Here is a 14,138-nt window from a genome sequence, read left to right as displayed (position 1 = left end):
GCACACTTAAAAACTATAAGGAAGCAATGTGCAGGTTTCTACTTCAACACTTAAAAAATTTACATACTTAAAAATTGTGAGGAAGTAATGTGCAAGTTTCTACTTGCCCACTTAAAAACTAAAGCAATATGTAGGTTTCTACTTGCACACTTAAAAATAATTTACATACTTAAAAATTGTGAGGAAGTAATGTGCAAGTTTCTACTTGCCCACTTAAAAACTAAAGCAATATGTAGGTTTCTACTTGCACACTTAAGAACTATGAGTAAGCAATGTGCAAGTTTCTACTTGCACACTTAAGAACTATAAGTAAGCAATGTGCAAGTTTCTACTTGCACACTTAAGAACTATGAGAAAGCAATGTGCAAGTTTCTACTTGCACACTTTTTTTTGCTTCCTCATAGAGGAAGCTTTGTTTTCGTAAATTTCGTATATAAACCTTTTATTGCGTATAAAGTTGGGTCTAGTCAACCAAATTTAAAAGAATTATATATAAAATAGGGGTAGAAGAAACCAAAGAAAAGATTGTTTTTTGAGTTTTTGATGTTAATATGTTCAGAGTGTTCTAAAATGTCGAAATATCGCATTAAAATCGCATGTCCGTATGTGTGTGTGTGTGTGTGTATGTGCGGACTTAATGTCCGTGGTTGCTCTAACTTCCACAAATATTGAGATATCGGGCTGTTTTTTTTTTAATCGATAGAGTATCATTCAAGGAAGGTTGGTATTGAATTTGGCGATGATCGGTAAAGGGGTTCATTTTAAAAAAAATTTTGAATTTTTTTAAAAATGTCCGTGGTTGCTCTAACTTTTGCAAATATTGAGATATCGGGCTTAATTTTTTTTTAATCGATAGAGTAATTACTTAAGGAAGGTTGGTATTGAATTTGGCGATGATCGGTAAAAGGGTTCTTTTTTAAAAAATTTTTGAATTTTTTTAGAAATGCCCGTGGTTGCTCTAACTTTTGCAAATATTGAGATATCGGGCTTAATTTTTTTTTAATCGATAGAGTATCATTTAAGGAAGGTTGGTATTGAATTTGGCGATGATCGGTAAAGGGGTTCTTTTTTAAAAAATTTTTGAATTTTTTTAGAAATGCCCGTGGTTGCTCTAACTTTTGTAATTTTTGAAATATTGCGCTATTTCTAATTTTATTATATTTTTCAGTCTTTTCTACCCCTATTTCGTATATAATTCTTTTAAAAAAATTCTTTAAAAAAATTTTTGAATTTTTTTAGAAATGTCCGTGGTTGCTCTAATTTCCGCAAATATTGAGATATCGGGTTGAATTTTTTTTTAATCGATAGAGTATCATTTAAGAAAGGTTGGTATTTCAATTTGGAGATAATCGGTAAAGGGGTTCTTTTCTAAATATTGGGCTATTTCTAATTTTATTATATTCTTCAGTCTTTTCTACCCCTATTTCATATATAATAGGGGAGACCGGGGCTAAACAGTCCGTTTTTTTTCGGTGCCGATTTTTAACAACAAAATAAATAATTGTAGTTAAATGTGGTATACCACTGTAAAGAGTGAACCTTTAGCTACAAAATTTATATAGGAAATTTTTGTCTACGGCGCTTTGTTTAACCGGTATAGAGCAAAAACGACAACGGTGGAAAAATTGAAATCTCAAAAATGCCGGGGTATAACAGTCTGCACTGCATTTTCAATACATATACGTACATCTAATTCTAAAAAATAATAGGATACATGCAATAATTGTTTTTTAAGAGAAAAATATAAAAAATTATTTAAAATTTTTATGCGAAACATTATTAAAAAATAGTTACGAGGGTTCCTCTTTCCGCAGAAGTCACTCGCCCGACTTGTTTCACTCCTCGACGTCCGATGACTCTATTCGGTGTCTGAACGGTTGTAATTCCCGTCTCATCCATATTCCATATGCAGTGAGCCCGAAAATGCCTTGGAAATGCACCCGGACTGCTTACTGACCGATTAGCCCCAAACACAAGTTTCAGATTTGATCGCCCACGAAATATTAGACATCAACGATAATGAAAAAACTACACTGGATTCGTGTTCAGCATGCATTACTCTTTATAATCACGTACCTCGAGATTTGGAGAGCAAATATTATTGCAGATATTACAAAATTTCCACGCGCAGAAAATGTAACTTTCACCTTTCGAAAACACGTTTGCCCTCGTAAAAATCATAACACGGCAGGTAACCTGCCGAAACTCCGTTGGTCACATGGGTACTATAAGCAGCGTTTACAATGTTAATAGCGAGTTCGCACAATATACAGGTTCCGAGATATTTGATTAGACGTATTTACCCCGTAGACGTTTTAGCCCCGGTCTCCCCTACTTTAAAATTTGGTTGATTATCGGTATATCAAGAGACACGGTAGTGTCTCGCGCCAAGTACACGCGGAGCGAGACCGACCGTGACTCTTTTACGCGACGCGACGGGTTGCGAGTACTCGAGATGTTGAGATCTCGATAAACGAGTGAACGGATCAAGTTCTAAGTAGGCTTGATCGACAGCTTGGGGTCGAAATAGGGGGGGGTTTCTCTTATAATATTCCGCTACGTGCCCTACGAGCGGAGATATTGCGACGCAAAGTCCAAATGTGAAAAATTTTATTTAAGATACTCCTCCTAACGCCGCGATATCTTGATCACGTGATCAGAGAAAATGTCCCTTTCACTTTTTCGCCACTGGCGGCGCTTTCGCGCAGTGCAGATATAGTGCGTTCATATACGTGTTTGTACTGCGCGCAGTGCAGATGTACTGCGCGCAGTGCAGATAGTTAGTGCGTTCAGCGTGCTGTCACGTCACAGTCAGTTCACTTAACCTATCGAGAGATACGGTAGTGTCGGAGCGAGACCGACCGTGTGACTCTTTATATATATTGACAGCAGAGAGCTGATACTGAGATCAAGGAGTCAAGGAGCCTGTTCACACGAGGCGTTTCTGCCGCGCGATTGCGGCCGTGCGTTAACGTTTGCACGAGCCGCACGCTGTCGCGAGGTAAGGTGCGACAACGCGCGTACGCGAAACGGTAGTAACACCGTAATCGTGCCGGCGATATACTGAATTTGAATTGCTTCGTGCTTATCTGGAGATTTCGTATCCCTACATCGTGTTACCACCGCTGCCGGAAAAGAAGGTTCTCTACGCTTGGCAGAAAGTGACGACTGACACGTTCGATCCCGACTTCGTTGATCGCAGAAGAGCTGGACTCGAGGTACGTTTCCGATTTGCAATTATAACAGTATCGTGCGATGAATGTTGTACTAACCTCAAAGTCGGAGCATCCTTGCTCAACGGGATCGACGTAAAGTTTTAGCGGATTTTAATCTTCCGAATTAGCGTCGCAACAATATTAGTCTTCCATTATCTATTGCCTCACAACTTTTCGATTTTAATATTCTGTAGCTGTATAGTTATTTGTACACAATCGTGATATTAATATACATCAGATTGTTCATGTTTTTGTGCTGTTACAGTTCTATGATTTAGAGGAACTGTTTCGTAACGGTGGCCCCGTGCCAGATACAAATTACATATTCCTGGGAGATTTTGTCGATCGGGGCTACTATAGCTTAGAAACGTTTACTCGTCTGCTCACATTTAAAGCTAAATGTCCGACAGGATAACGTTACTACGCGGTAATCACGAAACTAGACAAATCACGCACGTTTATTTGGATTTTACGGTAAGTGCGCAACGATACTTTCTTTTCTGGGCTTTTTTTACATTTGTGTATAATAAAGCTTTGATTTCATTGGTCTCTTCATTTTCTGTTCTAGATGAATGCCAAAACAAGTACGGCAATGCTAATGCGTGGAAGTACTGTTGTAGGGTATAACTCCACTTTTGATTACGCTCGAATAAAATTCTGTTTTAGTTAATTGATGAACAGGTTCTTTGTGTACACGGTGGATTGTCTCCAGCTATTAGAACACTAGATCAAATTAGAACGATTGAAAGAAATCAAGAGATTCCACACAAAGGTATTAATTGTATAAAGTGATATGTCATTGCAAAAGTTACATAATAATAAAAGTTACATGACTGGATATTTACTGTTATTGTACAATAATAATAAAATATCGTTGCTTAATTGCCATATTACAGGTGCTTTCTGTGATTTGGTCTGGTCCGATCCAGAAGATGTAGAAACATGGACAGTAAGTCCGCGTGGTGCAGGCTGGCTGTTTGGCAGCAAAGTGACTTACATGTTCATGGAAGTGAATGATCTTAAACTCATCTGTAGGGCGCACCAATTAGTTCAGGAAGGTATGTCTTTGCTCAAATATTTCTGTCGCAGATTTTTTTAAATATCTCGGAAGTATGTATTGATGACGCATATTTTTATCATGCAGGTTATAGGTACATGATTAATGACAAACTCGTCACAGTGTGGTCGGTCCCAAATTATTGTTATCGATGTGGTAACAGCTAGTATCATGCAGTTCACGACAGTGGATCAGAGATCACCAGTGCTGTTCCAGGCAGTGCCTGATTCCGAGAGAGTAATCCCACCTCTAATGCCCACTCCGTACTTTTTGTGATCTATCTTAGTGGCTCATCTGTACGGATGCGGAAGAGAAATGTCTGTGTCTAGACTCTACGGAATCACATGATTTGATTGGCCGGATCCAGGCTGGTACCATGACGGACCCACACATTCATGAGAATATATCACTGATTATATACATATTACTTTAGAAAATTTTGATTCCCTTAAAAGAAATTATTTGATGCGTTCTACGATCAAAGTACGATACTTAGAGAGGACTGAATTGTCGTGTGATTGATCTTATTCAGGGAATGTTCTTTAGATTTTTTAAGAACTTTATCAGGTTTTACATGTTGTAAAGTTAATTACATGTTGTAAAGCTAACTTTTATACGTATATCTACATCAGTACAAAATTACCTTTTTCAAAAAAGGTAAAAAAAGGGCGCCAAGTACACGCGTGGTTGTTACCTCGGAAAAAACCAAGTGGTAGTATCATTAATTTTATTTCACAAAATTGTCTCACAAAAATTGTCTCATAAAATTGTCTCACAAAATTATTAAATTACAAAATTGTTACTTTATTCAATCCAAGTGATATCTATCTTAACAAAATTATTAAAAACAGAAGTCGTTTTTGTTCGACCCAACTGGCCTAATAATTAATATATTTAAACTCACAACGTTTCGAAAAATTATCTCACAAAATTGTCTCACAAAAATTGTCTCACAAAATTATTAAATTACAAAATTGTTACTTTATTCAATCCAAGTGATATCTATCTCGAAAAAACCTAAATAACAAGTGGTATCTATTTAAAAAAAAATATGTGAAATCTTTTAATACTGCGCCAATTACAAAGAGAGAATATATATATATATTATATACCTTATAACAAAATTATTATTATATCACGAAATTGCGTTACCAAACTCAATCCAAGTGATATATATATTTCAAAAAAATATATGAAATCTTTAAATTACGCCAACTACAAAGAGAATATATATATTGCTTTGAAAAATAATTGTAGTGCAACTACTCTTAAAAAATAAAACAAAATTGTGTTACCTAACTCAACCCAAGTGGTATGTATCTTTGTATTCCTGAGGATCTTTCTATCAACCCAAGTGGTAGTAGTTTTAATTCTCCTTGATAAAATTATAATATTACAAAGAATCATTTAATCATTTTAATCACAAAGAATTAAAGAGGTAACATTATAAAATAAAAATATTTAATTAAAATAAAATAAATAAATTTTTCTTGTAAAAAACTTGGCGCTGCTTTTTTAAAGTCTATCCAGACAAATTTGCATCGCGCATAAACATAAGCGTAAGAAATTTATTGGTTCAGATATATGTGCAAAAGGAAATAGACCAATCCATCTCTTTATGCATATGCTTATGCACCTATGCAAGTTTGTCTGGATTAACCTTAAAAAAGCAGCGCCAAGTTTTTTACAAGAAAAATTTATTTATTTTATTTTAATTAAATATTTTTATTTTATAATGTTACCTCTTTAATTCTTTGTGATTAAAATGATTAAATGATTCTTTGTAATATTATAATTTTATCAAGGAGAATTAAAACTACTACCACTTGGGTTGATAGAAAGATCCTCAGGAATACAAAGATACATACCACTTGGGTTGAGTTAGGTAACACAATTTTGTTTTATTTTTTAAGAGTAGTTGCACTACAATTATTTTTCAAAGCAATATATATATTCTCTTTGTAGTTGGCGTAATTTAAAGATTTCATATATTTTTTTGAAATATATATATCACTTGGATTGAGTTTGGTAACGCAATTTCGTGATATAATAATAATTTTGTTATAAGGTATATAATATATATATATATTCTCTCTTTGTAATTGGCGCAGTATTAAAAGATTTCACATATTTTTTTTTAAATAGATACCACTTGTTATTTAGGTTTTTTCGAGATAGATATCACTTGGATTGAATAAAGTAACAATTTTGTAATTTAATAATTTTGTGAGACAATTTTTGTGAGACAATTTTGTGAGATAATTTTTCGAAACGTTGTGAGTTTAAATATATTAATTATTAGGCCAGTTGGGTCGAACAAAAACGACTTCTGTTTTTAATAATTTTGTTAAGATAGATATCACTTGGATTGAATAAAGTAACAATTTTGTAATTTAATAATTTTGTGAGACAATTTTATGAGACAATTTTTGTGAGACAATTTTGTGAAATAAAATTAATGATACTACCACTTGGTTTTTTCCGAGGTAACAACCACGCGTGTACTTGGCGCCCTTTTTTTACCTTTTTTGAAAAAGGTAATTTTGTACTGATATCATGCATTTTGTAGTGTTACGCATCCTCTTCTAACTAGTCTTATAAAGAGTATATCTTACAAACAGTATGTACAGATTGTAAAGCTAAAGGTGTTACAGACTATTATTTCTAAGAAAATAGATTTTTTTAAATAACATGTAGACATGATACAAATAAAACAAATTTATTCTTTATGTTTTTTTGTACTTTTAAGTACTCTGCATTTAAAAATAATTTACATTATTTTCATCCATTTGTATCACGTCTATTTGTTATTTTAAAAAATTTGGCAATTATACCGTTCAATAAAGCAAAGTTTCAGCTTTAAGAATCTGTTTTTTGAATTGTAATACGATGTTTTTTAAGGAAGTTATGAGCAATCAAAGTCAAAATGCTCATTTCTTATTCAATCCACGATAAAAACTTTCAAAAGTAGAGATTTCAAGCTTTAAAATCCTTTTTTTAAATTTAAATTTTGTTCATTTTTAACAAAGTTACAGCTGCTTGAATTTTGCCTATTTTTAAAGATAAATTTAGTGTTCTTTTAAAATACCTGACACATTGAAGATAATGAAAGTGCTTCTAGCATGCTCGGATTTTAGATTTCGAATATGCAACAAAATCAATATGTAAGTATTTCTTCAGAAAAATGCATCAACATTGGTTAGCGCTTAAACGTTAAATTTTCTTTTCCTGCGTTAAAAACTAAAGCTACGATTTATTTAAACATTATTGGTGCAATAACTAGGTAAAACATCAATTTAAACATACATGTGTAGTTTAGGCAGGATATAAATCCAGGTCAGAATTACAAATTTCTTGAATGTACCAGCATTTAATTATACAGTAAATAATAAATTTATTTACAGTTACAATAGATTATACATATTAAATAAAACTTGATTTGGTAAGTATGAAGTAAATAACAATATAATAGTTTTATTAAATGTTTATTTAGCAATTATGTTTTCATGTATGTATAAGAAAGGTAGCATATTCACATATTTACTTTGTATGTGTGTGTTCATATGTGTATGGTCAGAGGTACGAATATATAATACTGACGGGTTATATTACTGCTTAAAAATACGGCTTAAAAATAATTATGTTACTGTCTCGGTCTTCTGCCTCGTCTACCCCAATGGTAGTTAGCTGACGACATCTTTCTTCTTGTCGTCGTATCCCCGCGGCTCTGCCTCTTGGTCTTCGAACTGTAAATATGCTCATGTACCATAGCGTTTAGTCCAAAGCGTTTGGTCTGCACTATGCGATCGTGTTCTTCTCTATTATTGACAATGCGATCAAGTGCGATTTTTTGCGCATTTTTATTACAGACGTTCTTCATTACATTAACATAACAAAGTCTATACTTTCAAGGTACATGATGATCGTTTTAAAATGGTGTCTACCTGTGAGATCTTTAAGGATTATGCGCAGTGTTCAAGCTCCCGCACGGAGCACATTAAGCTAAATTAGTCTTCGTTATTTTATTTTTATCTTGCAAATTGTCTTTATTTGTTCTTTCTTTCGCGAGCTTACCGATTATTAATATCGAGTCGCCGCAAGCGCTTGGACACTTCGATAAGATTAAAGCGATCACAGACAGAGGCATTCCGGTAAACGAAACGCCGCAAACACCCCAATAGATACAGAGGCTAATACTTCTTTTCTTTTTTTTTTAAGGATTTCTAATAATATCCGTACCGCACGTAGGGCGTTCCCGTCGTTGCGAAACCGTTTCACGACTCGGAGGCTGCAAATGTAGCGAGTCGAGTTTGTAACGCAAGCTCCGTGTCCCAATTCGTTCTAGATGCGCTCCTCTCTACCTTATGTAATACATTACTCGCGTAAAGTATCGCGCAATTGTAATTGTACGTTATAATATGTAGTACAAATAGAGAATATACCGCGCGCGCGTGATGTAAAATTGTAAGAGTAGACCTAAAAGGTAGTAAAATCGTAAAACGTAAATATCGTAGAAAAGTTTCGCGAAAAAGCAAAGGCTCGTTCCAAAACAATAGCGGAAGGCTTATGAAATAGAATAAGAAAGCATTTATACTTCTAGTAGACCGTCGTGTTATAGTTCTGAAGGCACTGTTCAAAAGTTTATTACATTTCTTGGAATAACGGGTCTTCGCAAAACACCTCTTCGAATGGTGCGACAAGGAGAGTCGTTATAAACATCGACATGACCATTGCACACGCCTCCTTCGGTCTATATCACAAAATTCAAAATAGAGTAGTCTCAACTTGACAGCCTGTGCCACAATGCCAATGCCATATTTGTCGGGTCTGTGATCGGTTAGGAATTATCGTGAGCTAGCAAAAATCGATGGTCAGAATTCAGGCTTATGATACGCAATGGCCGGTGCATTTCCATTAATTATGTCATATCAATATCGTATCATTATATTACACAAACGCTTATTAATTTAGAGGCACATTGCTAAGGGTCTCGGTTTTTTTTCTTTTCAAGTTGCTCTCTACATTAATGAACTTATGACAATTAGCTAATTACGATTATTCAATACGACAGCGATTTGGCATATATGTATATATATATATAGAAGAGAGAAGTGTGTGTGACGAACGAACGGTGGATATCTTTCTTGAAAAGAACATTAATGTGTGTCAAGGTAGTTTAAGGGGATGCTGGAGCCGTCTGTTTTGTCTATATCTTTGTCTATACAAGGACAGATATAGTCGGTGAGCACTTCTTTATCGACGCTGATCGAGTTCGCCTGCGGCTCCAGCATCCCCTTAAAGACAATATTTGAGCTCGGAATTTCTTAAAATTAAGCGTAAAAAATGTCATGTGCATAAAAATAATAAGACAACTCTCTACAGATGCTATAACGATCCCGCTATCGGATTTCCTTACCTAAGCAGGAAAACTTTGGCTACTGCTACACGCTATTTGTACTTCGGCGAAAAAGAGCCGAATTTACGATTCTTGCTAAGAACACCGATTGCGCATTTAGAAGAAAAAAGAATGGTACGCAGCACACACAGTACCTAAACCAGCAACAGATCATTTATATGTTCAGGAAGACCTCCCTTAGGAAAATTTACTTAAAAAAACTTAAAATAAACTAGAAAGTTTACCAAAGAAATTACTATTGATAAACTAGAAGTGATTTCGAACCAAACTTTAAGTATTTCTATAATATACTTTAAAGGTTACTTTAAGTTAACTCATGCAATTACTATTAATCACCCCAAAAAAAATATTCTGTCATTTAGTGGCTCCCGCTTGATTTTAGAGGATTTTCCTCTGAAATACGGTCTCAAGAAGATATTTTAAAATCTAGAGGAATATCCTCTAACCATGAGACACTAGACTTAAGATTACAGTCCTCTTAATACTAGAGGACACTGATTTCCGATATTCACCCGGAATAAAAAAAAATTATTTATTTCGAAATTTTATTACTATTTTATAACTAAATTTGTTTCTTAAGATGCAGTCTATGATTATAAATATTTTCTCGTATTTGAAAAACACACTTACCTTGGTGGGATTCGAACTCGGGACCTCTGGATCGTGAGCCAACTGCCTTACGTGGTAGACTACTTCTTAATTTGATGTAAGTGTTATATATAGTCTACATATGTCATAACCAGCGCAATTATATAATTTTCCAAAAATCATCTTAAGAAACAAATTCAGTTTAAAAAGAGTAATAAAATTTTGAATTGGATATATGATATAATATTTTTTAATGTCTCGTGTGGTGCAAGTGTGGTGAAAAAGGGAACTTGTCTTTTTAAGTATACTGTTGAAACAACACCCATAAGTTAAAATCAGCTTTAAGTATTACCTTTATAAAAAGTAAAGTTAAAGTATATTTATAAGTATTACGTTTGTTAAAAGTAAATTTAAAGTATATTTGCGACTTGCTTATAAAGTTTTTATTGAGGTTAATAACTTAAAGAAAACTTTACGCTCGGCTGTCAGTATACTATTAGTCTACTATTATACTATTAGTATACTATTATTACGGCTAGTATACTTTATAATACTTTAAAATACTTTAAGTAACTTTAAAAAACTTTAAGTAAATTTTCCTAAGGGCTTAACAGTACTATATATGCTCACGCTTTAATAAATCTGAATTCTACGCACAACGATTGTAATGTCAGAGAAGCATTTACTGTACTCAGAAAGTGTACTTTTTGCCGGAATGTTTAAAAGTGATATTTCTTTTCTTTTCTTTTCTTTTTATATTCACACACAGCACTGGACTATTTGCGTTATTCGCGCTCATAAATTATTTAAAAGCTCTTAGTCTTTTGAACATTAAAGTCCAGAATGCTGCTCTGAGATATGAATGCTCTACAGAATGTACATAGTAGACAGCAAAAGCGTCTATACCACAGAATGTTCACATTTGCTCTGATGCAAAATATCGTTTTCTTTTTTTTCTCGAGCTACAAAAATCAGGCTGATGCAATGGCAGATACTATGTAGATATATAAAAGTTAGCTTTACAACATGTAAAACCTGATAAAGTTCTTAAAAAATCTAAAGAACATTCCCTGAATAAGATCAATCACACGACAATTCAGTCCTCTCTAAGTATCGTACTTTGATCGTAGAACGCATCAAATAATTTCTTTTAAGGGAATCAAAATTTTCTAAAGTAATATGTATATAATCAGTGATATATTCTCATGAATGTGTGGGTCCGTCATGGTACCAGCCTGGATCCGGCCAATCAAATCATGTGATTCCGTAGAGTCTAGACACAGACATTTCTCTTCCGCATCCGTACAGATGAGCCACTAAGATAGATCACAAAAAGTACGGAGTGGGCATTAGAGGTGGGATTACTCTCTCGGAATCAGGCACTGCCTGGAACAGCACTGGTGATCTCTGATCCACTGTCGTGAACTGCATGATACTAGCTATGTTACCACATCGATAACAATAATTTGGGACCGACCACACTGTGACGAGTTTGTCATTAAACATGTACCTATAACCTGCATGATAAAAATATGCGTCATCAATACATACTTCCGAGATATTTAAAAAAATCTGCGACAGAAATATTTGAGCAAAGACATACCTTCCTGAACTAATTGGTGCGCCCTACAGATGAGTTTAAGATCATTCACTTCCATGAACATGTAAGTCACTTTGCTGCCAAACAGCCAGCCTGCACCATGCGGACTTACTGTCCATGTTTCTACATCTTCTGGATCGGACCAGACCAAATCACAGAAAGCACCTGTAATATGGCAATTAAGCAACGATATTTTATTATTATTGTACAATAACAGTAAATATCCAGTCATGTAACTTTTATTATTATGTAACTTTTGCAATGACATATCACTTTATACAATTAATACCTTTGTGTGGAATCTCTTGATTTCTTTCAATCGTTCTAATTTGATCTAGTGTTCTAATAGCTGGAGACAATCCACCGTGTACACAAAGAACCTGTTCATCAATTAACTAAAACAGAATTTTATTCGAGCGTAATCAAAAGTGGAGTTATACTCTACAACAGTACTTCCACGCATTAGCATTGCCGTACTTGTTTTGGCATTCATCTAGAACAGAAAATGAAGAGACCAATGAAATCAAAGCTTTATTATACACAAATGTAAAAAAAGCCCAGAAAAGAAAGTATCGTTGCGCACTTACCGTAAAATCCAAATAAACGTGCGTGATTTGTCTAGTTTCGTGATTACCGCGTAGTAACGTTATCCTGTCGGACCATTTAGCTTTAAGTGTGAGCAGACGAGTAAACGTTTCTAAGCTATAGTAGCCCCGATCGACAAAATCTCCCAGGAATATGTAATTTGTATCTGGCACGGGGCCACCGTTACGAAACAGTTCCTCTAAATCATAGAACTGTAACAGCACAAAAACATGAACAATCTGATGTATATTAATATCACGATTGTGTACAAATAACTATACAGCTACAGAATATTAAAATCGAAAAGTTGTGAGGCAATAGATAATGGAAGACTAATATTGTTGCGACGCTAATTCGGAAGATTAAAATCCGCTAAAACTTTACGTCGATCCCGTAGCGGTGAGCAAGGATGCTCCGACTTTGAGGTTAGTACAACATTCATCGCACGATACTGTTATAATTGCAAATCGGAAACGTACCTCGAGTCCAGCTCTTCTGCGATCAACGAAGTCGGGATCGAACGTGTCAGTCGTCACTTTCTGCCAAGCGTAGAGAACCTTCTTTTCCGGCAGCGGTGGTAATACGATGTAGGGATACGAAATCTCCAGATAAGCACGAAGCAATTCAATTTTCAGTATATCGCCGGCACGATTACGGTGTTACTGCCGTTTCGCGTACGCGTGTTGTCGCACCTTACCTCGCGACAGCGTGCGGCTCGTGCAAACGTTAACGCGCGGCCGCAATCGCGCGGCAGAAACGCCTCGTGTGAACAGGCTCCTTGACTCCTTGATCTCAGTATCAGCTCCCTGCCGTCAATATATAAATAAATATAATAGGTTATTAACCTATGTAAACACTCACGTAAACGTAGTATATAGAATAAGATAATTAATTATAGGATAATTACATAAAACAATTACCTTGATTGAATTAATCGTCGCGTCGCGTAAAGAGTCACGGTCGGTCTCGCTCCGCGCGTACTACCGTGTCTCTCTCGAGAATAGGTTAACTGATGAACTGACTGATGACAGCGCGCTAAATGCACTGTCTCCACTGCACTGCACTGCACTGCACTGCACTGCGATACTAACGCCGGCAGCCGCCAGTGTCGAAAAAGTGAAAGTGACGTTTTCTCTGTAGACATATATATATTGAATGAGAGCGTCGACGTATCTTAACGACGACGTATCTTAATATAAAATTTTCACATTTCGACTTTTGCTCGCAATATCTCCGCTCGTAGGGCACGTAGCGGAAAAATGAAAAGAACGGACCCCCCCCCCAAATCGACCCCAAGCTATCGATCAAGCCTATTTAGAACTTGATCCGTTCACTCGTTATCGAGATCTCAACATTTCGAGTACTTGCAAATCGTCGCGTCGCGTAAAAGAGTCACGGTCTGTCTCGCTCCGCGTGTACTTGGCGCGAGACACTACCGTGTCTCTTGATAGTATCTGCCATTGCATCAGCCTGATTTTTGTAGCTCGAGAAAAAAAAAGAAAACGATATTTTGCATCAGAGCAAATGTGAACATTCTGTGGTATAGACGCTTTTGCTGTCTACTATGTACATTCTGTAGAGCATTCATATCTCAGAGCAGCATTCTGGACTTTAATGTTCAAAAGACTAAGAGCTTTTAAATAATTTATGAGCGCGAATAACGCAAATAGTCCAGTG

The 14,138-nt window shown here is 35.3% G+C and overlaps 2 pseudogenes; one reads left to right on the top strand and one right to left on the bottom strand.

Moving 5' to 3' along the window:
• The first annotated feature begins 2,869 nt into the window (after positions 1 to 2,869).
• Positions 2,870 to 4,694, top strand: LOC139787260 (serine/threonine-protein phosphatase 6 catalytic subunit-like; annotated as a pseudogene).
• Positions 4,695 to 8,113: 3,419 nt separating this feature from the next.
• LOC139787259 (serine/threonine-protein phosphatase 6 catalytic subunit-like) lies at positions 8,114 to 13,620 on the bottom strand (annotated as a pseudogene).
• Between the last annotated feature and the right edge of the window lie 518 nt (positions 13,621 to 14,138).

The sequence above is a fragment of the Temnothorax nylanderi genome, unplaced genomic scaffold (genome assembly GCF_030848795.1).
Source record: "Temnothorax nylanderi isolate EJ_2023f unplaced genomic scaffold, tnyl_v1.0 TNYL_tig1366_pilon, whole genome shotgun sequence".
Classification (NCBI taxonomy): Eukaryota; Metazoa; Arthropoda; class Insecta; order Hymenoptera; family Formicidae; genus Temnothorax; species Temnothorax nylanderi.
Note: the sequence above shows the minus strand (reverse complement) of the source record. Positions and strands in the feature narration are given on the sequence as shown.